The sequence below is a fragment of the Balaenoptera physalus genome, assembly GCF_965194825.1.
Source record: "Balaenoptera physalus genome assembly, contig: HAP1_SCAFFOLD_789, whole genome shotgun sequence".
NCBI lineage: Eukaryota > Metazoa > Chordata > Mammalia > Artiodactyla > Balaenopteridae > Balaenoptera > Balaenoptera physalus.
In genome coordinates this window covers 224,436-251,655 of record NW_028125988.1, presented here as the reverse complement: position 1 = coordinate 251,655, position 27,220 = coordinate 224,436, and positions in this window count along the sequence as shown.

Below are 27,220 nucleotides of genomic sequence, written 5' to 3'. Positions count from 1 at the left end.
TTGAAAGTTTATCTGTGGAGCAGATGGACTTTGGAATCTCCAGTCGTACACTGAACAGCCAGATAGCTGCCCCCCTCTTGCAGAAACATGGAAAGCTGAACATCAGAGAAATTGGATCAGACATCGTGTGAATTCAGAGATAGCAGGCAAGTTGAATGTGTTTTAGATATTCAGTTGAAGGCAAGACGGTTAATTAAAATTCTAAAGCTCTTTTCTCCCTAAACCACCAGTACTGGCAGTCAGGTTTATAAAACAGAGGTAGGAGATAAGAAGTTTACTTTCTGGGGAAGCTGAACCTCCCTGTGGTAGGTAGAATAATGACCTCCCCAAAAATGCCCTGGCCCTAATCTCTAGAACCTGAGAACATGTTACTCTACATGCTAAAATGGACTCTGCAGATAAATTAAGGCATGGACCTTATAAAAAAGAGATAGAGAGAGATTATTATGGGTGGGCACAATCTAATCACATGAGTTCTTAAAAGCAGAGAACTTTCTTGGCAGGAGCAAGAGAGATGAAGCAAAAGGTGAAATCAGAGAGATTTTTAAAAATTAAATTTGATTAAACTATGTAATTGGAAGTGGTCCAGTGAAAGTCAGGTAAAAGGGCTATCATTTTATGGGAAGGCCCACTATTGGACAAGCTCCATCTGAAACACAGAGCTTTGAATTAATTATTTTGTGTTTCTCTCTTGATTATTAATAGTAGCCAAACAAAATTAAAAATTTGAAGAAACTATCTAAATAAAACTCAGAGACGAAAATTAACAATTGCAAAATAAGTTACTGAGCTATACCAGAGAAATTTTAAATAGATTGGAGAAAAAGAACCACAAGTAATATCACCACGATTATGTGAGATGGCCTTTCATCTTGGCAACAAGACGGAGATGCTAGAAAATAGAAATGTTCAGATGAAAATAAAATGGTTGGAAATTTAAAATATTCTAGATATTACAAATAAATGAATATATCAGATGATAAAAGATAAAAAGGAAGTATGAGAAATTTTAAAAAACAAAAGCATAAAAAATGGAGGCATAGAAATGATCAGAGAAAATATATAAACAAATTTTCAAAAACGAGGAAAGGAATTTCTAGACTGAAAGGATTCACTATAAACAGCACAGAATCAGTGATAACTAACTCACACAGCATCCTGGAATTTTAGAATGGTGGAGACAAACAAAGGTTCTGAAAATCCTTCATGATTAGGAGATTAAAACAGGATCATGTAGTAGGCAAAACTCTAAGATGGTCCCATAATCTCCATTCCCTGGTGTTACACTCATGCTTAGGTTATATCCTATAGCAGTTAATCATAAGAGATAGGCTGCCTTAATCATTTGGAATTCTTCTAAAAGGGGATGTAGGCCTTCCTGAGTTCAGAGATATTCTTCCCTACTGGGTTGGAAGAAGATGCCATGAGTTCTACAGCCATGAGGAAATGAATTCTATCAACAACTTGAATGTGCCTCCAAGCACATTCCCCACTCAAGCCTCCAGACTAGAATGAAGCCAGATTAACAGGTTGATTGCATCTCTGTGAGGCCCTGAGCAGACCGGCCATGCCTGGACTCCTGACCCCAAAACCAAAATAATAAATGTATTTTGTTTTAAGTCAAGTTTGTGGTAATACCCAGCTTAAATTAATGCAATCATGAATCAGAATAGCACTGATATCTTAACACAAACACTTGAAGCTACATTAAAACAGGAAGAAAAGATTTCAGTTTTCATGTTTACATAGGTATTTCAAGATTTCATGGGTATCAACTAGAATCTTTATTAGGGAATAAAAAGTGTAGGGTATTTTTAAGCAGTGGGATGGTGTGAGCCTAAACTATGCAGAAGTGTTGACTGTGTGAAAACTCAAATCATACCATAGATAATTCTCTATCACCTAAATATTTAGCAGAATGAGGCTGCGGAGATGAAACTGATATACAAGTAGCAGGTGTGATATTAGGACAGCGCTATTTATAGGAGACTGATAGCATCAAGATAATTTGAAGAACAATACTAAATTTAGTGAGAGAAATGCATGCTTAAGAATAAATGTTTCAATCCATAATCAGGTCTTAGAAGTTATCAAAGGTGATGGTATCTTAGGAAAGGTTATGTATGTCTCTAAGAATAAGTACTGTGAAAAATTCTAGCACTCAGAATTTTTTGGATCTCTTGTTTCTGCATGAGTCTAGGAGGATTAAACTTTCCTGCTCCCACTGCTGACATTTAAGAATTGCTTAATTCTAGCCACTGGATTGTGAGCAGAGGTGACCTATGCCAGATCTGGGCTGAAGCAATTACTGGACCTCATGAGACCCTCCTGCTCTCTCTTCCCCCTGTTCACTGGGGAAGACATGTGCTCCAGAATGTACAGCTACAGGAGAGCAGACCTTCATTAGCCTGGAAAATTGAGTTCTGACATAAAAGACTTGGGACCTAAAATGTTATTGGAAACTTCAGAGCTTTTTATGAGGAAGACATGAACTCATAGTGTGTTGTCATTGGAATTCCGGGCTTGTTTATACTATTATAATTCTAATCTATGTTGACTATATAATGAAAAATGCTGGCAGATTATAGAGAGCTTAAGACAGTTTTCTCAAGATGAGTGTAGAATAGATATAAAAGTGGAATTTGTATGGACCTGATGGGGTAAAATAAGTAGGGTGAGGCTCAGAACTCAGCATGGTGAAGGGATGATTGATTAATTCAGGTCCTGAGTGTGTTTTGCGATGCCCAACGAGTACTTCATTCCAATGTGTCAGGCTGTGCTCTATTCATTACAAGAAAGCAACAACAGAAGGTAAATGGACGGAAGAGGGGCTGTGGTAGGCAGGGTAACGGTCTCCTGAAAGCATCTATGTCCTGATCCCACAGAATCTGTGAATATGACAGCTTACATGGGAAAGGAGGATAAAGGTTGCCAGTGCGAGTAGGTTTCTAATTTGCTGATTTCAAAATAGGGATATTATCCTGGATTACTTAGGTGGGACCAATGTCATCACAGGATCCTTAATAGCAAGAGGGAGACAGGAGAGTAAGTAAGGGTAGTGTGATGTGAGCTGAACTTCACCTGCCATTGCTGGGTTCAAAAAATGGAGAAAGGGACATGCATTCCATGAACCAAGGAATGCAGGTGACCTCTAGAAGGTGAAAAAGACAAGGAAATGGATTCTATTCCAGAGTTGTTCTAAGGGAATGCAGCCTGGCTGACATCTTGATTTTAGCCCAGTGATATCCATGTTGGGCTTCTAACCTACACAACTGTAAAATTATAAATCGGTGGATTTTTTTAAGCCACTAAATGTGTGGTATTTGTTACGGCAACAATAGGAAATGAATTCAGGCAGTTATATAATAGTCTCTGCAGGCTGACAGAGGGATTACTGGTAGTAATACTGCATGCCACTGGAGACAGGCCACTAGGAAGCAAGGGTGACACCGTATCTGACAGCCAGCAAGAAAATAGACACCTCAGTCTTAACAACCACAGATAACTGCATTTCGCCAACAACCTGAATGAACCTGGAAGCTGATTCTTCCCAAAAGCCTCTAGAAAGGTATGAAGCCCTGCCAACACCTTGGTTTCAGTCTTGTAAAACCTAAAGTAGAGGACCAGTGGGCGACCCCTAGGACTTCTGACTTCAGAATGGCAAAACAGTAAGGATGTGGTGTTTTTGTTATTCTGTGTGTTTGTTTTGTTTTAACTGTATTTTGGGGGACTTCTCCTGGGTTGATGTCACAGGTTCTGCATATTAGTCCTTACTGTTTTTTTTTTTTTTTTTTAGTTAAGTTTTCTTTTTGCTTGAGAAAGTCTTCCTAAAAAAGGAGTCAAAGGAAAATAATTCCTTTCAGTATTTTTCTCCCAAATTTTATTGTCTCTCATGCTCGATTACTAATTTGGCTAGAAATGGAATTCTATCTAAACATGATTTTGTCTAAGAGTTGTAAAAGTTTTGTCCAATCTTCTATCCTTCAGCAATGCAATGTTGTTGAAAAATTCAGTTCCAATTGCATTATCACACCTCTATAGATAAAGTGTTTTTTCCCCTCTCAGCTCTGTTCAGATTTTCCCTAGTGTATTGAAACATGAAAATGAGACTTGATGTAGATATTTTAAAAAATCATAGTGCTAAACATTTTTTGTGCCTTCTTATACTATTGAATCATACTTTTTTCCCAGGAAATGCTACTCTGTTATTTATGTATTTTCTCCAGTCTGTTTGATCTTAATCTCTTCCTGGAATTAATATTATTTGTGTGGGATGCTGTGCAATGTTCCTCTAAGTCTTTTCATTTTTAAATTTTAACTTAAATTTGCTTTCTGTATTATATCCTCAAAGTTATCTTCCAAACTTTTAATTAAAGTTTTTAATTTTATATTTTTTTACTTTAAATACTCTTTATTTTAATCTGATTCTTCTTTTTTTTAGTGGATTTTTATTCCTGTTTTATGGATATAATTTATTTTCTCTGAAAATCAGTTGGTTTTGCTTTGGTTTGTGCACATTTCTTCTGCTGCTTCCATGATCTCTCCTGCCTTTTTCTCATGTTTAAAATTTTGTATCTTTTGTTTTTTGCTTTTACATGGGGTACTTTCTTGCTATATCCTGTTCCTTGGTAGTCTATTTATATTTTAAACTCTTGATAGTTGTCTACGAGATCTAGCTCCCATTTTCTCTATGATATTCAAATACTTCCCTCCTTACTCTCCTCCAGCCACAGTAACTTCCTTGCTTTCTTAAAAATAGTAAGTACTTGTTACGCTTGGAGAGATTAAAATGGGGATATCAGTCTCTAGAGCCAGCAAGGAGTTCTGGGATGGATTAATAGGAATAAAAACACCCTCCACATGTATATCCTTTGAGACAAGCAAGCTCGTCCTACCTATGCCCTTCACACTCCCATTTCTCATTCCCCATCCATAAATAAAACTAGTGGCAGCATGATGCTCTTATCACAGAACTTCCTGCCTTGTCCTTCCAAGATCCCTCAATCCCTTGGGCTGACAGCCAATCCAAGTCCCTGGTCTTCGTTCCTGAAACCCACCTCTCTCAGCCGTCACCCCAGACACCTACCTGGCTCGTACCCCCCCCCGCCCCTCCCCTGCCCCTTATCTCTCAGTTGGGGTGGCTTCTTTCAGTCAAAAGCTTTTAAAAGCTACTTCGTATCTCCAGCTGATTTCCTCTAGAAGGCCCTGGAACACCGGTGTGGAGCCCAGAAAGACACTCATTGTTATTGCCCCTCTATAAATACTCATTTTGCCTCATCATGTGAAAGCCTGAAATTGCTATTAGAATGTCAGTGATATAGTCCATTTGACCTCTGCCCTCTAAGACTTTATGATCTCAAAGTTATGGGTTTAGGAACTTAATAAATATATTTAATGTATGTATTAAAAAAATAGTAAGAATATTCATCCTGTGTCCTTTGCACTTCTTATCCTCTCTGCCTGGGATTCTCTTCCCTGAGATACCCATGTGGCCAGTTCCCTCACCTCCTTAAAGTCATTGCTTGATTTTCATCTCCTCAATGACACTTCCCTTGGGCATTCTAATTAATATTATAACTAATTCCTCTTTCCTCAGTACTTCCCACACTTATACTGCTCCACTTCTTTTTTTTTTCCTTTGTTCATGGCACTTACTTTTAGGATATTTTTGTATTTTTATCTCCAACGTTTATTGCCAGTGTCCTCCAACAAAGATGTAAGTTCCTAAAGAGAAGTGATCTTGTCACTCATAATTATTCACATATTTTGATCACCTAGAGCAGTTACTGGACCATGATGAGTGCGCATTTATTTACTTAATGACTGAACGAATGAATGTGTGATTTAGGGGTGAAACACTAAGAGTGTCTAATGGAACTACTTTATATATGGGTGGGGCTTGTCCCTTTGATGACTTCATGCAATACCGATTGGGGAAGAGGATACTCAAATGTCAGTAGTGTCATGATAGAAGCTGGGGTTGGAATGTGGCTATTTCTAAATGTCCCATTGCTTCCTTGATATCAGCTGACACCTTCCTCTGTAACTGTGAGTCTCACCAGTCACTTTTTTCAGGTCTTTGTCTAGGAGTGTGTACCTAGTGTTCTAGACACAGATGCTCCACAAATATGCTGCATATCTCACTCCTGTTTATGACCCTAGTTGGCTCCTCAGCATTGTCAACCTCCCCAGACATGGGTGACAAATGTATCCTTCTCCTTTCTTTGGCCTCTGCATGTTCTGAATGCAGAGCAGAGGTGTCTGCTAAGTTTGTTACCACTTGTCTATTTTCTGCCTTTTCATCTCCAGACATTCCTTCTTCTTTCCATCTTTATCTGTGAATCTACCTTTTACACATATTTATCTTCATGAAGTCTCAAAGGGGAGAAGAAACACAGCTGGGAATTCAGCATACCTGCCTAATTTTAACCTGGCTATTACTGTATTTTTATTATTATTTTTTATCTCTAATGTCTAGTGTATCTGAAAGCTCGCTATCATTATTATCCTATTTCTTATTTACAATACCTTACCTGTATGAAATTTAATAATATATTTTATTTATGGGAGCTCCTTTTTTAAAATTTTTTATTTTATTTTATTTTTATTTATTTATTTTTGGTTGCATTGGGTCTTTGTTGCTGCGCGTGGACTTTCTCTAGTTGCGTTGAGCAGGGGCTACTCTTCGCTGCGGTGCACAGGCTTCTCATTGTGGTGCTTCTCTTGTTGTGGAGCACGGGCTCTAGGCACGCGGGCTTCAGTAGTTGTGGCACGCGGGCTCAGTGGTTGTGGCTCGTGGGCTCTAGAGCGCAGGCTCAGTAGTTGTGGCGCACGGGCTTAGTTGCTCCATGACACATGGGATCTTCCCGGACCAGGGATCGAACCCTTGTTCCCTGCATTGGCAGGCGGACTCTTAACCACTGCCACCAGGGAAGTCCCTATTTATGGACGCTCTTTATTTCCAACTCCATCAAAACTCATGTTGAAAGACATATTCAATTATTCAGTTTTATTAAACAGGATATGGTACTTTATAGAAACAATAGTTTTAAAAGAATTTAAAAAAATAGATATTCATTAAAAGGCCCCTGAAATTAAATGTGCCCAATTAAAAAACAAATAAACACCAAAACTTTTTTTTTGAATTTTATTTTTTTTTTATACAGCAGGTTCTCATTAGTTATCCACTTTATACATATTAGTGTATATAGGTCAATCCCAATCTCCCAATTCATCCCACCACCACCTCCCCCTGCCACTTTCCCCCCTTGGTGTCCATACGTTTTAAACAACAAAACTTTTTAGAGCCAATGATATCTTTTTAAATAAAATTGTAAAACTGAGAGCTGATTGACTGATTTGTTTGACTCCTTTTAATTTATTGATGGATATTTTTGATTTTCACTAGATAAAAACTGAAATTTGAGTGTAGATTGTTGTTGAGAGGAGGTATATAATATAAAAAACTAATACTATGAAGATAAATAGTCTATGAGTATGTTTGTAAACTAACTAACCTTCTCTGAGGAAGCTAGTAAAATTTGTTGTTTAGAGACATTATGTAGACTTCTTGTTTCAAAAAAAAAAATCTCCCTAAGGACAGAAAGTTTCAAAATGACTTTGACAAGTTTTTTAAATGACCCAAAATAAATAAGATGATATTTCCTTCTTTTCAGCACTGCTTCTAATCCCTCTGAAACTATTTGTTCAAAGACTCATGTAAAAAATGATACAACCGCATCAGCCTATAATTATAATCACTCTTACTTTTCAATAATTTGGTATCTCAAGATACTAGTTCCTCATGATCGAGTGTTCCTTACTTTCATTATCACAAGCCGTGGTTTGTTTATGGTGCTAATCTGTTACTTTTAACAGCAATGGTTTTAATTTTATGAATAGCAATTTTGGTAGAATTTAACCAAAAAGGAACAAGTCAAAATTAAATAAGTTAGAAGTAGGACCTATTTATTTTGACTGAATTAATGTATCTCCTCAGTTTATTTGGTGATATGACTATTTTGAAGCCAGCAACTCTGCTTCAGTTCCCCTTGCTTGCTACAATGATTTATGTGTATGCTAACACAAATTCATGTCCCAAAGTGACAGCTTGAAAGACTACAAATGTTGCCCAGGTGTGAAATACATGAAGTTAGGTATTCAGTGGGTGGTTCCAGTAGGTCAAATACAATTTATCACACCTGATAAAAATATCCTTGGCTAGATCCAGTTACATTTGTAACATCCTCAAATGAATCACATATTAAAGAGAAAAAACAAATTGACTAACATATTTCTCTGCTTTTGACCTTGGTGATCTGCTATCCTGGTTGTCATTTGGTATGTCTACTGTGCTATCTTCTTCATTCTGGGCATAAGTTTTGCATTGTGAAAGTTTTTAACGCATTTCTCAAATTTTTTTCATTATTATCAAACATCAACGTTGAGCTGAATGTGTGAAGGAGAATTCAGAATTGAGTAGTAAAGTGAAAAATTGTTTTAAATAGCTGATAATTTCATTTCTATGAGATAGTTCTACAGTTAAAATCTACTTTGGGTTGTGGCTCCATGTTTATTAATTCGTAAGAGGAGATTGTGCATACACCTTTATGATATTGTGTATGCCTTCTCATGAGAGAACATGGTATCAGGAGATGGTCCAGGCTTAATATTCAGAGGTTTAGTAAGTCAGAAATTGTTCCATCACTAGAAATTCTCAGAAATTATTTGACTCCTCTGTTCCTTCTTGCAGTGAAAATCTTAATTTCATTCAAGGGTAAAAGCTAACCATTTTCCAGTTCAGTGGTTTTGGACTGTGACAAAAAAATTATTTTCTCAGGACCAGGAGAGACCATTTTCTGCTTGTGGCTGAAACATATGATTGGGGCAGTGTGTTAGGAAGAATTCTAAGATGGCCCACAGGATTTCTGTCCCTGGTATTCAGGGCTTACCTCTGAGTGTACATTAGACCTGTAAATATGAGATTAGTCACCCCTGTGATTATGTTATATAAGATGCCATCATAGCTGACTGTAGAGAGGGATTTTCCTGTTGGCTTTCAGAAGTAAGCTGCCATGTTCTGGGCCACGTGGCAAGGGAGTATGGGTGGCTTCCAGAAGCTAAAACATCCCCCAGCAGACAGAGCAAGAAAAAGGGGACCTTGATTCTATAGCCAGAGAGAACTGAATTCTGCCAACAACAGCATAAGTCTGGAAGATGTCCCCAAGCTTTAGAAAGAAAGGTTACCCAATTGACATCTTGATTTTAACCTTGTGAAACCCTGAAGGGAGGATTAGCTAAAATGTGCTAGACTCCCGACCCATGGCAACTGTGAGATAATAAGTATGGGCTTTTTAAAGCTGCTGAGTGTGGTAAGTTTACTCAACAATAGCAAACTAGTAAGAGCAGAGAGTGCAGTTTGACCTAGTAACTAGAGAACTTGTTAGGTTTCTGAGGAAGAATAGTTAGTGTTTTAATTTCGTCAGTGCTAAAAGAGTCTGAGGTTAGGCTGGCTTCATAGATTCAGAGTGAAAAATAAATGCATAATTCTAGAAGAAAAGGTTGAAGGGAAGATTGTATTTTGAAGTTGGTCATGATAAACATGCGTTAGCATGAAATATATCACAGCAAAGTTATTTTTGCGCATTTTAATACAATTTGTAAAGGCTCATGGACCAAAATATTTTAACTGGATGTCACAATTAAAATAATTTACAAGCTCTGTTTGATTTAAGGCTATACTAATCCAAGATCATTAATTCTTGTAATTATGCTCAGTGCCATTTTTTACTGCAAAAGAGAATATGTATAGCACAAGACTCTATGCAGTTATTCTTTAAATTACTATAAAGAATATTTCACCAATGAGAGGCTGATGTTTTTTATTACTTAAATAATGAATGTGGTAACAAATAATTTGCAATTTGAAGTAAATGAAGAGGTTGTAAATTTTAAATGTTTGTGCTTTTAATTTTGCCTTCTGTGTTTCCTTTTCTGTATGTGATGCTAGAAACAGGTACTGACTTAGGATTTAAATGTGATAACATTGTTAACATTATTATATCAATAAGGAAGGAAGGGGAACAATGTCTATTTGAGAAAGAGCTAAAATCTAGATCTAAGACTGATATCCTACAAATTTTGAGGGAAAAAACTTTCATTTAATTCTCTTCATATATCTAGTATCTAAGAGTGAAGGTAATTCATCATGAAAATGCTTTATTCTAACACTCTGAGAACTGCTTTCATAACTTATGAAAGGAATTTCACATTGCTCAAAAAGACATCCAAGAAAGCAAAATACACAAATCCTTTGGGAAATACTTTTCTCATAATATAGAAGTTGCATGCAAAGCAACATTTGTAAGAGGTATGAGTTGTTAATACAATATAAGGAATACCCGTGCACATACAGTCCTGTTTAATAACTGAGTATACTGTCCCTTGAAGCCTCCTTCTAACCATTCTTTTATCTACTACATGCAGAATTTTCTTTGTAACTTTGCTTTTCTTTATAAATCTACTATCCAAGCCTGTGTCCTTATCGGTACAATCCATTGTTTTACACATAGGTGAACTTGATGTGAAGGGGATCATAATACATTTTATACATCTATTTTCAACAAAAACAATGGGGGATTAGGCAAAATATCTAGAAAAAATCGTGATTGATTACAGAGGCTTTCACAATGATGTTCTGTCTGCCATGGTGCCAATGAGGTTAAATCCTCAAAGCTCCACCTTTCTGTCTTGGATAGAGTTGTGCTAATCAGTCAGAGTTCACCACTCTCTGCTTCATCTACTTTTCATTTCTTTACAATTGACCTACTGAGGGAAATATTATTTCTTTATCAAAGGCAATAAAGTAAATTAGGTTACTGCCCAGCTTATTTAGGTGGTGCATTGCTACTCTGCTTTAAAGATAATTATGCATGGTTCAATCTTGAGTTTAAGTTTAAAGCTTAGATTTTTAAAATGCAACCATATTTTCAAGTTCATTGACTAGTGGAAGGGGTGGGGAAGATCACCTCAATTTCATCATCCATATTATCTATAAACATATAAAACTTTCATTCATTTTCTCTCTATATGTATCTATGTGTAGAGCCTTGGCCAGATATTTAGGTTATACTGATAAAAGGTCATGCTTATCATCCTCAAATAGGTCACAATAAAGAGCAGAAGTTGGTAAAGTACAGTTTCTGGGCCAAATCCACTCCCCCACCTCTTTTTGTGAATCATACGTTATTGGCACACATCCATGCTCAGCTCCAATGATGAGCTGAGTAATTGTGACACAGATCATTTGGCCTGGAAAGCCTAAAATATTTACTTTCTGGCCTCTCACAGAAAATATTTTTTGACCCCAGATATAGAGGAAAAAAACCAATTAAATAGATAATCAAAATTCAGTAGGTCTAATTTAGGTATTTGTATTTGTTAGTAGTCTAACTTTCCCACACAACTATTATAATTTCTTAAATTATCTCCCAATAAACTACCTGTACTTGAATTCCTATCTCAGGGTTGTTTGGGGGAAAACCTAAACAAAGACAGTTGGTGCTGGAGGAGGATTTCTAGCAAACAGATTCTTATTGTGTGATTCCTGTACTGGGTCACTCTCTGGCCACTGGTGGTAATAAGATAGGGAGTGAGCACTCTTAGCCCATTAAATACCTGAAGTACTGAGACCCTCACATGTTGTGGATTTAGATGGAATAAAGGTAGGAAGGTTCATACTTGGCTGTGAAATCACTCTAGTATTTGAGAAATATTGGAAAATGGCAATTATAAGTAATCATAAGGAGTGATGAGGTAACTGGAAGATCCTAACTGAAATCTAAGTCCTAAAAGAAAAAAAAATGACAGGCTCAAGTAGGCCAACTATCAAGTCAGAGAAGCTGATGTCCTGTTTAAAGAGAGTTTCCTCTGAAAAAATAAGCCACTTACAAAAGTGGGTCAATTTTCAGCCCTGGTGAACATTTTATGCTAAAGTGTTCACTGCGATAGGAAAGAAGTGAGACCCTGAGACCTGAGGCTGGGACAACTAGCCAGATGCTCTCAGACACCTGAACCCACACATAAGTTTAACCCCTCCAGACAGCAGAAGTGGTCCCTGCCACTTATTACAGAATAGAGGCCTCCCTTTATCTGGAAAAGATGCAAAGATATCAACTGAAACGGAAACATTACTCAAGTATGTTTACCTTCCTCAATATATGTCTTTACCTGCCCAAATCACTAGACTAGTGGTTCTCAAACTGTGATGTACATACAAATCACCTGGACAGAGGGTTAAAATTAAACATGTCAGTCCCCACCTCCCCAAAAATTCCAATTTGCTAAATCAGGGTGAGTTACAAATGTGTGTTTTAACAAGCTTACAGGCAATGATGCTGCAGTTCAAGGATAATGCTGTATATTATACTATCCTATACCAACAACCTGAGTCAAGTCTCAGCTTGGCTCCATAAGTGCTGCCCTCGCACTTATGTATAAAGGAAGAAAGTATAAAAATGAATAAACAGAAGCCTCAATTAAAATAGAGTCAGGAGACCAGAAGTGGGAACTCTCACACCCTATAGTGATAGCAGAGCCCAACAGGAGGAAAAAGAATTGCTTTTGTTGCCTGGCAAGAGCTCAGTCAATGAGAGCCTTCACAACTCAGTCGATGGAAAGCAACCTAAACTCTCCATTCCTCCAATGGACTCTCTGTTTACCATAGCCCTCTCACCTTCCTTTTCCCCTATATATGAATCCTCTTCTCCTTGTTACAACAGGACTTGCATGTGGCTTACCATGGTTGCAGACCCTGAATTGCAGTTCTTTGCTGATCTTGAATAAACTGGCAGTATTTATTGCTGGAGAAATAACTGGCAATCTGTTTGTTTTAGGTCAACAAAAAAGATGATTTACCAAAGGAGTTGAAGAATCTGGATCTATACCTGCAGGTACCAGGAGAACGTGTCTGCAAAAGGATCGTGAGGGTCCTGGACCCACGAAGTGCAGAGACATTAAACTGATTAGGGGAGAGTTTGTCGATATTGGGGAAACTCTCCCATGATTCAGGATTTCACATGTTGTTACAGAGCTGATTCTATGATGCTACTGAAGTTGACCAAGACAGTTTTAACATTCCCCTCACATTTGTTTTTCTCAATTTTTGTAAAACATTTTATTGAGGTATGATTGTTATACAAAAAGCTGTGCATATTTAATTAATGAAACTCCACAAGTTTGGAGATATGTATATTTCTGTGAAAATATCACCATAATTTATGCCATAAACATATTCATTGCCTCCAAAAGCTTCCTCTTGCCCTCTTTATTTATTTATTTATTTATTATTATATTATTTATGTGTGCGATAAGAACACATATGCAGAGAAAGTATTTGACAAAATCCAACACCTTTCATAATAAAAACTCTCAAAAAATTAGGTGTAGAAGGAACTTATACAATAAAGACCGTATTTGAAAAGCCCACAATTATCATTCTACTCAAGGATGAAAAACTGAAATTTTTTTCTCTAAGATCTAGAAAAAAGCAAGGATGTTAACTCTCACCACTTCTGTTCAACACTGTGTGGAAGTTCCAGCCAGAGCGATTAGCCAAAAAGAAAACAAAGAAAGAAAGAAAGAAAGAAGGAAAGAAAGTGATACCAAGCAGGGCCCTGTGGGGCTCCTGTGCACAAAAGACTTTCTGCGTCCCCCATTTCTTTGATTACAGGCAATAGGCTTCATGCAGCCTCCATAACCTTCCCTGAGTTCCAAAGGGCAGGTTCCAGTAGTTGTTAATTAGGGAAGGGAGGGGATGTGAGACAATGGAGAAACAAAGAGTCAAGAGAAATAACAGTGCTGCCTTGGGGCAAGGTCCTGGTGCCCCATCAAGGGATACATACAATATCTTCAAGCTGTTTTGAAGATACTGAAGGCCCCACCAGGTGGGAGAAGTTAAGGGTTAACAACGGTATGCTGAACACAAGCACGTGGACCCCAGGCCAGATGGAACCTGAAGGGTGATGATGTTGACTCCCACTTACCTCACCACCAACCAATCAGAAGAATGTCCATGAGATGATCACGTCTGCTTTGAACCACTACTATAAAACTTCTCACTACCCTCTCCGACTGGGGACACACAGTACACAATTTTCAGGGCATTAGCTCACTGTGGCCCCTTTTGCCTGGCAAAGCAATAAAGCTCTTCTTTTCTACTTCACCCAGAACTGTCTCAGATTTAGTTCGGTGTCGGGGTACAGAGGAAGATTCAGCTAAGAAAGGAAGGAAGGAAGCAAGAATGAAAGATGGAAAGAAAGAAAAAAAAGGCATCCAAATTGAAAAAGAAGTAAAATTATCTGTTTACAGGTGACATGATCTTGTATGTAGAAAGTCCCCAAGACTCCACAAAATAAAAAACAAAACTGTTAGAATAAAGAAATTCATTAAAGTTGCAGGATACAAAATCAGCATAAAAACCAGTTGTGTTTCTATACATAAACAATGAACTATCCAAAAAGGAAATTAAGAAAACAATTCCATTTACAATAGCATCAAAAAGAATAAAATACTTAGAAATAAACTGAACCCCTCATCTTGACTTAATATTAGACAGGCTTCTTCCTGCTGTAGGCCCCTGACCTCCCTTTTCTTAGAGCATTTACTAGTTGAAAGTTTGCCCCTTTGAGATGTAAATCTTTTTAAAAGCCTCGTGCCAGGTTCTACAACCCAGGATTGCCTTTTTCAAGGACCTGGGAGCCACCCCTTTGATATGTAATCATCAAGGATGGTAATTCCCCTTTGTTTTTATTTTTTTTAAGGTTTACTCTCTTAGAAACTTTCAAATATGCAATGCAACGTTATTAACTATAGTCAACATGCTATACACTAGATCCCCATAACTTAGTTATTTTAAAGTTTGTGCTTTTGGATAGAATGCCCCTTGTTCCAGTCACTATGGGAGGATAGGAATCTAGTTTCCTTCAGTGGGCATCTTGCTCCAAGATATAAAACTACCTGCACTGTTCCTATAATAAAATTTAAAATTAGCTGCGAGCATCTTTACAGCCCTCAAAAAAAGAGACTATAATGGCTCATGTTGCTCTTGTCATGCAAAGTAGGAAGTACATTATTTTTTGTGGGTGAATGTATTAGTTTTCTATTGCTGTTGTAGCAAATTACCAAAAACTTAGTTGTTTAAAACAACACAAACATATTAACTCACAGCTCTGTAGTCAGAGTCTTAGTGGGCTGACTGTTGCTGGTTTCACAAGGTCAGAGTGAAAGTTTTGGCTGGCCTGGGCTCTAAGGAAAAATCTGCTTTCAAGATCATTCAGGTCGTTTGCAGAATTCTTGCAGCTTTTTCTGGCCTAGATCCTTGCTGGCTATTATCCGGCAGACTCTCAGTTCCTTACAATCACCTGCATTCCTGCCCTCTTTGCCCCCTCCATCTTCAAACCTGAAGGATGTTTTGTCCTTCTCATGCTTTGAGACTCTCTTAACTTCTCTTCTGCCGAAGGGCTTTTGCTCCAGCTGTAGATAGTTCTCTGCTTTTAAGAACCCCTGTGATCAGATTGGGACTCAACATTTATTCCAGGTTAATCTTATTTTAAGATCCTCAGCCTAAATTATACTGCAAAGTTCGTCTTCCCAAGTAATATAATGTATTCATGGTTCCTGGGTTTAGGGAGTGGCCATGTCTCGGGCGCCATTCTGCCTACAACAAGGAAGAACTTTACCAAAACAAACACATGAACAAACTCTTCAGATGTGACTTCAGAGGGGTCACAGTGACCCAAGAAATACTGTCCTCAGTATCCCTTATGTTATTCATGCAAAACACATTTCCTTTGGCAAGTGCGACTTTCTAAACAATCTGATTTCATGGCTCTAAAACGTTTGGTCAACGCAAGGGTAGTGTAGAATCCTTTAGAAGTAGATTGTCTCAAGATATTGATGTATGGTACACGTACTTTTTAACAATGATCTTGAAATTCTATTTTCTCCAACGAACTTTTTTGATAGAAGATAGAATTAGGTACTTTTCCTTAAAAGTCTCTAATAAGTCCCTGGAATTGTGGTAATTCTATATTGTACATTGATAGATTTGTCCATTTTGCAAATTTGGTAAGTAAAAAATGAGTTTGAGTATCAATTATTTTTTGTCCTCCTTTGTCAACAGAATTATGTAGGTAGTACCCCTCAAATATCAGGTGAACTGAAAACAATGTTTTCCATATTTAAATTGGTTGCATTACTCTATGTACATAAAGTGCTTGAAAATCAGCTAATATTTTCCTTGAAATGATGGCGATGCCTCATTTTCATTCTTTCTAAATGTGCTTTCGTTGCTGAGAGAATTTAGTATGCTGTGTGATATTTCTGGCCTTTTGGCAAATCAGGCATACCCTGAATGTAATGATAATCCCTACCCAGCAGGTACTTCTAAGTGAATACAAACAAAATTATCTGTGTGCAAATGTTCATATAATTATGGTTCGACATGATGTGAGATAAGACACTTTATTTTCCTTATTATCAATAGGCAGATTGCACACTTAATTTACTGATTCCAAAGACATAAACAACTAATTTCTGATGCACAAAACCCAATTAAATCGATGTTTGATACCATACCTTTATATATTTTGAAAGGAAATCTTTATTTTTGTATTCTTATTTTCTTTCATGTACTAATAATAAGTTTTGAAATGTTTCCTCTATTTTTAAAATCTATATTAAAATCCATATTTTGTTAGTCTTCTAGTTATTTTAAAAATAATAATAAACAGGGAATTCCCTGCTGATCCAGTGGTTAGGACTCTGGACTTTCACTCCTGAGGGCCCCGGTTCAATCCCTAGTCAGGGAACTAAGATCCTGCAAGCCATGTGGCATGGCCAAGAAAAAAAATAATCAAGTACTTCTCATGAAAATATTGCATTGAATTAATACATGCTATATATATACTTTTTCAGTATTTTCTGATACTCAAGTCTTGTAACTTATAGAATAAACTTGAAAGTAAAAGCTGTTGATTAATATGATTTATTATTTCTGTTTGAAAATTTGTAAACTGCAGTCTCTCAAATACTTATCAGCTCCAAGAATGAATAAATACAGACTATTAAGCTCCTGTAACTCCATGTCTAAACCACCACACAAGCTGCCATATATTAGTCACAACTACGGATGTACTGATGCTTGTGTTTTATGAAATAAATGGTGGAAAAAGCCCAGAAATGGTAATTCAAACATGTTAGAATCTCATCTCAGCCACTGACAAAGGGCCTTAATTTTTCCTTTCCTTGCTGTAAATAATAAAATTATCCTTCAGAGAGTTGGGTCAAATGCTGTCTCTGGTCTTACATTGCTTTGGGGTGTATAGGGAGCAACTGCAATGGAGCAACACTATTTGCAGATGTGATTTCATATTTTTAATGTGTTCATTTCTTATTCATGTATGCTGAGTTCCATTTTTACTAAAATATAGATTTTTAGTTATTATGAAGAATATTGAGGAGTAGAAGCAGGATATATTTTGTAATCATTTTTATTTATAAATAGTATTTATGTTAGTATTTATTTCTTATTTTAGATTTAGAAAAATAACAAGGAGTCACAAGTCAGGCTAAAATTTTGAGTGAGAATTTTAATAAACAGACATATATTTAGGATTGTAGAAGCCAACATTTGGACTTAGAGTAAAAGATCTAGAGTAAAAGATCTTATTTGAATTACCTGATTTCAATATGAAGAAAGCATGCTGGTCAAGGCTGTCATTTACTTGATTGTTGCCACAGGTCCCAGCTTCACATCCTCAAGTGTCACTCCATTCAATTTGGGACATATGCCTCCATTAATAAATCAAGAAGAGGGGATGATTAAAGCTCTGGATTTAACAAATCAGTAAACTGAGTCATACTTTGCAGTAAACTGCATATAATTAATTAGTTGAAATACATAATATATATACACATATATAAATATGTAATATACATTTATAACTATATAATGTACACATACATATATTATTACAAAAGAATATAGAGCCACATTCCAATTCTTTTTCACTAACACATTTGGGGACCTCTTTGGCCATATAAAAAAAATCTCCTATAAAATCTCCCTACCATCTTTTACCCTTATTCTCATTTGCATTCTTACACCAGCTCAGAGACTGTGCTGATCCTGTAGATTATTATCAGATTAATCAACTCTTTATCTCAAAGCTTTTTTCTTAAGTTGTGCAGAGTTTTCACACCACCTACAATATCTAGAATGTTTATTCTACAAAGCAAGAGGGATTCATGTCTATTTATCTTGATCTAGCACTTTCTGTCTCTATGGTACTGAATAAACTCATAAAAATGCAGGATTTTAAAGATATGCTTCTCTATAAATATGAATCCATCTTTCTAAAGACTGCCAAAATGACATTTTCTTTAGCATTTTTTTCTGATGGATAAGGGATATAAATCTCCCTGATTTTAAATGGAAAAAATAACTTTAGGTTATGTATTACCTGAAAGAAGTCCTTAAATTTATGGTTTCTAGGCTTAAATTCCATTGAGATGTCTCTAGTGTTTCAATATTTAACAATTTCTGAGCCATGTAAAAGCATTAGGACAGATACTTCTCGTACACTGGCAGTGGTGTGTGTGTGGGAGGGGGAAAAGATCTCACTTATTTTTCTTTTAATTTCCCCCAAACCTCTAATTTAAGAAAGACTTTCAATAAAAGTGATCTCATCCTCAAATCACTAAGTATTTACTAACTAATGTATATACATAGTTCCATTCAATTCAATTCAGCAAAATAAATTATCAAGCATGCCCTATCTGTCAGGTAGTTGATAACTGGAAGAAAATATAGCCAAAATTAGCTATACAAGTTAGTCTTAGAAAGTCCACTTACATTTGGGAGGTGAAAATGTAGCCACATAAATATGATACATAGGTCACATTGTGGTGGTATTTGCAAAGTGTTGCAGTAATGGATGAGGAAGATTTACATTTCATCTTAGGAGTTGAGGATATATTAGTATTAGTTTTTGAACAATGACCAGGAAGTTTCCAGCTGGATATGGCAAGGATAATGCAGGCAGTAGAAATTGTATTGTCTGAGAGCTTAACAAAAGCACAGATCCTTTTGATCTGGTAATGTGCATGTAAGAGGAATGAGAGAACTGGTCTGACTCCAGACTCAGATCTGTCTGTACACCTGAACAAAGAGTTTTTTAAGGAGAGGCATAATAATGTGATTAGAAAGAATATTAGGAACCTTGAATTGGAAGGTGAGTCGTTTGGATTAGAAGGATATGGTAATAGTTCAGCATAAGGATAATGAACACTTGAACTAGAGCAGAAGTGTTGAGGAAAAAGATAAGTATATGTATGTGTGTACATATATACACAGACATACACACTTCCTTGTTTCATAAGATTTAAAAATTCTTTTGATGATGGGACACAACATGCTGACACTTGCATAGATGAAAGGCAGAACTCTGTATTACTTACAGCTAAGAAGGAGAGAACACTGTCACACAGGGCCACACAGGAGGTGGTGACTGGGTAACAGCAAGATGGAGCTGTAGGGGGCAGCTTATCTATGACAAGTAGAGGGGGGTTAGCTAGGTTTCTGGGGCTCTTGGTGGGTTGCCAAATTTGCATAATTCTGTGGGCTCCAGGACAAAGGGGCTGTCCCCAGTTGTTTGGTACCTGACCTTGGGGAAATTAGAGCAAGTGCATAGTGGCCTGGAGTGTGAGAGCTGAGTAAGAGAAGTGGGTAAGGTGTGGAATTAATTAGGCTGCTCGAGGAGGACCAGCCCCTAGTCAGTCTCTCCAAAGTGGATCAAGACAGCATTTAAAATAAAAAGAAAAAACCTGTGTTATACTCCTCATAAATATTTCCCATCTCATCTACATTTTTCTTCTCCTGTATGTCTCCTCTATGTTCTTTATCCCTAGAACAGTGCTTTGCAAACAATATTTCTGAAATTCTGGTATTAAGAAACTTAAACTATATTTATTTGATTTATATTTACAGACGCTGTACTCACTAAATCATATTTACAGTAAGTAACTTTACTTTTCATGGAATTTGCATTCATACTTATCACACAAAGTTTAGAAAATTCACATTGGCATGAAGAATAGAAATCACTAGTAATTATAATATCCAAAATGTCTCCTATTCAAATTTTTCTCTGTATCTTTTGTTTTTTGTAACATATCATTTCTCTGTATGTAACATAATTCTGTAGTTCTACCCAAAATGAGAAAGTACTAACATAGGGTTTTATAATTCACTTTTATCATGTTATGATATATCACAAATATCTTTTCATACCTATCAACGTTATTTTTCTACACCATTTTAATGGATGTTAATATATGAATGGGTCATAATTCATAAAATTTCATTTTGTAAATTCTCTTATAAGCATCTCTGAATATACTTCACATGAATGCCTAAGTCTACCTTAAAATAGTTTCTGTTTGAAAATGAATCACTGATTCAAAGAATATGAACTATTTTCAAGTTTTTGGTAAGTATTACCATATTTACATCAAGAATAGACTATCACATTTGTTACAAATTCTCCAATTTGGAGGATATTATTTAATGTTTTCAATTGAATACATGACAAATGCAAATTTATTTGGTTCTTTGGTTTATTGGTTACTAACTTAACTAGATTGAACAGTGTCTCATAATTTATTGCACAGTTCTGCTTTTGTCTCAGGGTATTTTTTTCCTAATGATTAATTAATTGCCCTCAATACCAATCGAGCAACTCATGCTACTGCTTTTATATAGTGCTTTATTTATTTGCTAATCACATATGCGTAGTTGAGCATTTCTGAACTTTACAGTTCATATTGACTTGTCTTTTTAACCATGGCTTTCTATCTTATTATTTTAATAATTAGAACTTTTTAACAGATTTTAATATCTAGTTTTTAAGCAAGCCTTATTTCACCATTCTTTCTTTTATTTTATACATTGCTGTTTCTAAATAAATATTAGCCTGGTCCTCTAGAAAGCAAAGCTTGAGATAAGGCAAATGTGATGATATTAGATCTCAGAAGTACAAACTTCCTACCAGGGTAGTGATGGTGATGAAATAAACAGCAGTGAGGCATGGAAATGTGTGAAGTAAGGCAATATAATGTGCTTAATAAGAAGACTGATAGAACCCACCAGATCTTTTGGTGGGTGTGTTTACTGAGTATTTGTGTCTCAATTGTATCTGTGGGATTTTCATTTATAAAGGTGACTGAGTAGTGACATAGATGTCAATGCCATTGAAACAAGAAGTTATTACTTACAATTCCCAAGAGAAGGGGGCATGCATGCCATGCAAGCCCACATGGGAAAGAACCAAATTTGGGTCAGGAGGCAGAAGGAGAAGCAAGGGGAAAACATAGGACCCAGCATTAATTGGGGAAAAGCCATGGCAGGATGGGGTAAACATTTAGGATTGGCCAGTTTGAATAATTCTGTGGGCTCTGGAGCTCAGGCGCTGGCCTCTAGTTGGCTAGTACTTGGCGCCCAGTTGATTTAGGGCAGCAGATATATGGCTTGATGTATAAAAGATAGACAAAGGAGGTGTATAAGGATATGGATTCAGAATCAGTTGTCTATAAGAAAGGTGAGCTCACCAAAAAGTTATCATTGTAACAATGAATAAACAAAGACCACACTTAAAATAGAGTCAGGAGGCCAAAAGGGGGAGCTTTCACATCCTACACAACAGCAGAGCCCAACAGGATGAAAGACTTCCTCTTCTTGCCTGGGAAGAGCTCAGCCAATGAGAGACTGTCACAACTCAGCCAATGAAAAACCACTACACTCAGACCTCAATTCCTCCAGTGGATTCTTTCTTTATTACAGCCTAACCAGCTTCCTTTTCCCTTCTTTAAAAAAAGTTATTTTTGCCTTGTTGCAGAAGACTTGCACATGGTTTCCCATGGTTGCAGCCCCCGAATTGCAGTTCTTTGCTGATCCTAAATAAACCCTCTTTTGCTGGAGAAATAACTGTCAGTCTGTTTGTTTAAGGCCAGCCCTATCTCTAGGGATTAGCTAGCTCTGAAAGGACCAAACTTTCCTTAGCCAGCTAGGTATCCTCAGTATGTCAAAACATTATAAAATATAAAAATCACAATACAACATAGTCATTCTGTCTAAAGTTGGAAAGAAGAAATTGCACCTCAAAGCAATCCGAGGGCAGTTCTCTTCTCAGTTTTTCTATGTTATATATTGAATTGTATACCCCCAAAAGATGTTGAGGTCCTAACCCTCAGTATTTCTGAATTTGACCTTATTTGGAAAGAGGGTCTTTGTAGATGAACAACTTAAGACAAGGTCATTAGAGTGAGGACTAATCCGGTATGAGTGGTGTCCCTACGAAAAGGGGAAATTTGAACACAGAGACAGAGACACAGGGAGAACACCAGATGGAAACAGGAGTAACACTGTCACAAGCAAAGGAACACCGGAGACTGGGGATAATTCACCAGAAGCTAGGAGAGGGGCATGGAACAGATTCTCTTTCACAGACCTCAGAGGGAACCAACCCTGCAGGCACTTTGATTTAGGACTTCTTGTCTCCAGAACTGTGAAAAATACTTTTCTGTTTAAGCCACCCAGTGTGTGGTACTTTGTTACAGCAGCCCTATGAAATGAATACGTTGTCTTCTCATGACTTTCATCATCAGGGTTCTCTACAAAGGTAACCAGCTCTCTTATTTTTCTGGGTTCTATTAATGGCCCCCACGGAGGTTGCTCAGGAAGCCAAACATCATGGCATGAGGTGGGCCATTTCATCTGAGACTCCAAGTTTTGAGGACACTGTGCCAGGTAAATGAGGTAAATGGAAGACATCAAGGTAATTGAAGAAGGTACCCAAAATATATGTCCAGCACAACAAAGTCTAAATATAGCTCACAAATGGACACACCCATAATAGATTTTATTTAAGAATATTTTAGGCCATGTCAATATTGTCCTCATTGTCCTCATCCATTTCTGTCTTTGAATCGTATTATTCATGCATAAACATAGCTATTTTAATGTATTAAAAAGATAAAAATGAGCAACAAGTTTTCTGATTTCAGTCATTTTCCTTACATCCAACATCATATATAGACATGGTAATTGACAGACACTTCTACTCAATGAAGTATAATAATTTATTTGAAGCAACATGGAGGGACCTAGAGATTGTCATCTGAGTGAAGTAAGTCAGACACAGAAAGTCAAATACCGTATGATATCGCTTATATGTGGAATCTAAAAAAAAAGGGTAGAAATGAACATTTATAAACAGAAGTAGAGTCACAGATGTAGAAAACAAACTTATGGTTACCAGGGGATAAGGGCAGGGGAGGGATAAATTGGGAGATTGGGACTGACCTATACACACTACAATATATAAAATAGATAACTAATAAGAACCTGTTGTATAGCACAGGGAACTCTACTCAATACTCTGTGATGGCCTATATGGGAAAAGAATCTAAAAAAAAAATAAAAAAGAGTGGATATATGTATATGTATAACTGATTCACTTTTCTGTACACCTTAAACTAACACAACATTGTAAATCAACTATATTCCAATAAAAATTTTAAAAAAAGAATAACAAAAAACCCCCAAAAAACTAGATTTTAAAACCTGTTTAAAGTTTCCATTAATAAATTTGTCCAACTTGTCATAATTCAGCTGTTTTATATAGATTCAAATAATTTTAGTTATCATTTAAGAGAAGCATAGAAATAATATTTAGAAGGAATCATTACTTAACAAAAGATAACAATTCATTTATTCAAATATTTTCTTTTATTTCTGAGTCTATCACTGTGGGAAACCTAGCATTCTGCAACTTATAAGGCAATGCATTTTTTTTGCCCTGGAGAAATATGTAACCTTTCACATGCTTTCACTATTTTATAATATATATGCTAAAGTTTTTTTGAAATTTGAGAACAAAATTCGGGCAAAGTATGAAAAATACATATAAACTTCTCTTTGAGTATTCTTAATACTTTACATATTTTGGATTTCATATGTAGAAACTTTATTTGTTTTTATTTCTTAGTAGTTTTCTTCTTTGTTATGGATATTACTGTACCATAGAACAGAGAATTTATAGAATCTATAACTATTTGGCAAACACAGTGTTGATCAATTATTCAACTCGATTAATTTTTCAGGAATTATCATGATTATAATCATCATAACTTCTGACTCAAGAGAAAGAAACATTACAATATTTAAATACACTTTTCTTGTATGAAAGCAGTGTCTATGTTTAATTTAATGTTACTATTTCAATTATAGTAATGTTTTGTTACAAGGCTACATGTGTCATTTCTTTAAACCAGCTCTATTTATATTATTAATGTTACAGTAGTTTAAGTCAATAATCGTATATGCTAACATTGGCTTATTTCTAGCAACATCCATCATTGTTTAACAGTCTGTTGGAGTGCTACATATTTATGAATTGATATTATAATGGCTCCTTTTCGCAACAGATAATTCTTAAAGAGATGCTTTGTTAACTGTCATCAAAAAAGGTTTATGCTTTCTTGATTCAAGAGCAATTTGTGTTTTGATGGAAAATAATATATCACATCAGGTTACATTTATTTTATATAAATAATGTTATAACTATTAGGGATGATATTGCTATAGGGATACTTGCTATAAGTTTGATATTAATTGATCTTTACACAATAATGTACTTTATTTTGTGTGTGTGTGTGCATGTGTGTGTGTGATTTACCATGAATCAAGTCCTATAGTTATAAAGACAGTATCAAAATGCATGAATTGGATTTTGAAGAATAGAGGGAGTAAATTGTGATAGCAATTAATGTTAATTAAATATTCATATATCAGCTCTCTGATTTCTGAACACATAATTGAATTATACTTCTTAACTCCTATGCAAATGGAGGTAACCATATGATTAACTCTGATTTAAACGTTGTAAGTGAATAGAACATCTCATTTACAGGACAGAGCCTTTACTAGATGAATCAAGACCTTCCAGAGCTTTCTTTTTTTATACCATGATATCTGGCAGAATTTGGGATGTGGTGGCTGTATGAACCAAGATCCCTAAATGACTATAATGAGGAAGGCTAACAGCCCATCCATCCAACTGCCAATGATCAATAAACAAACTTCGGTCATGTTAAGACATTATTTTATTCAGAGATTGCTTATTATTGCAGAATAACCTCTCATATCCTGAGTTATATAACAGTATTCACCTTTTCCTTATGCCTATAATATGGTTACTTACTATGAAAATATAGTTCAAATTTCGAAGTAGTACTGTAAAAAGGAGAATTCAAAATGACACATTTTTGTAACAAATTATTACTCACTTTTTATGTTGATAGTGGGGAAAATATTTTCATTCCCTTTTGTTCCCAAAATGAGAATGGATTTGGTGCCTCTGCAATTAACTCAGGTAAAATGCTGGGGAGGGGGACCTTCAAGATGGCAGAGGAGTAAGACGTGGAGATCACCGTCCTCCCCACAAATACATAAAAAATACATCTACATGTGGAACAACTCCTTCAGAACACCCACTGAATGCTGGCAGAAGACCTCAGACTTCCCAAAAGACAAGAAAATCCCCACATATCTGGGTAGGGCAAAAGAAAAAAGAAAAAAGAGAGACAAAGAATAGGGACGGGACCTGCACTTCTGAGAGGGAGCTGTGAAGGAGGAAAGGTTTCCACACACTAGGAGCCCCTTCACTGGCGGAGATGAGGGGTGGGCGGGGGGAAGCTTCGGAGCCACGGAGGAGAGCGCAGCCACAGGGGTGCGGAGGGCAAAGCGGAGAGATTCCCGCACAGAGGATCAGTGCCGACCAGCACTCACCAGCCCGAGAGGCTTGTCGGCTCACCCGCCGGGGCGGCCGGGGGCTGGGAGCTGAGGCTCGGGCTTCAGTCGGATCGCAGGGAGAGGACTGGGGTTGGCGGCGTGAACACAGCCTGAAGGGGCTAGTGCACCACAGCTAGCCGGGAGGGAGTCCAGGAAAACATCTGGACTTGCCAAAGAGGCAAGAGACCATTGTTTCAGGGTGCACAAAGAGAGGGGATTCCTTCCCTGTCTGCCCGCAGAAGGTAGAGCACCACCTAAATGAGCTCCAGAGACAGGTGTGAGCCACGGCTATCAGCTCGGGCCCCAGAGATGGGCACGGAATGCTAACGCTGCTGCTGCAGCCACCAAGAAGCCTGTGTGCAAGCACAGGTCACTATCCACACCTCCCCTCCCGGGAGCCTGTGCAGCCCGCCACTGCCAGGATCCCGTGATCCAGGGACAACTTCCCTGGGAGAACACACAGCACACTGCAGGCTGTTGCAATGTCATGCCAGCCTCTGCTGCCGCAGGCTCACCCCGCATTCCATTATAACTACCGTACCCCTCCCTACCCCCAGCATGAGTGAGCCAGAGCCCCCAAATCAGCTTCTGCTTTAATCCTGTCTTGTCTGGGCAGGAACAGATGCCTAAGGGCAACATACAGGCAGAGGTGGAGCCAAAACCTAAAGCTGAACCCCAGGAGCGGTGCAAAAAAGAAGAGAAAGGGAAATTTCTCTATGCAGCCTCAGGAGCAGTGGATTAAATCTCCACAATCAACTTGATGTGCCCTGCAACTGTGGAATACCTGAACAGAGAAGGAAACATCCTACAATTAGGCGGTGGACTTTGGGAGCAAATGTGGACTTTGGGTTTGTTGTCTGCAATTGACTTGTTTCTGATTTTTATGTTTATCTTAGTATAGTTTTTACCACTTGTTATCATTGGTGGATTTGTTTATTGGTTTGGTAGCTCTCTTCTTTTTTTAGTATTATTTATATAAATAATTATTTTTTTATATATTTAAAAAATATTTTCTTTCTTTTTTTCCTCCCTTTTCTTCTTTTTTTTTTATAAATTTATTTATGGCTGCACTGGGTCTTCGTTGCTGCGTGCGAGCTTTCTCTAGTTGCAGTGAGCGGGGGCTACTCTTGAATGCGGTGCACAGGCTTCTCATCGTGGTGCCTTGTCTTGTTGTGGAGCACGGGCTCTAGGCACACGGGCTTCAGTAGTTGTGGCTCGTGGGCTCTAGAGCGCAGGCTCAGTAGTCGTGGTGCACAGGCTTATTTGTTCCGTGGCAAGTGGGATCTTCCCAGACCAGGGCTCGAACCCATG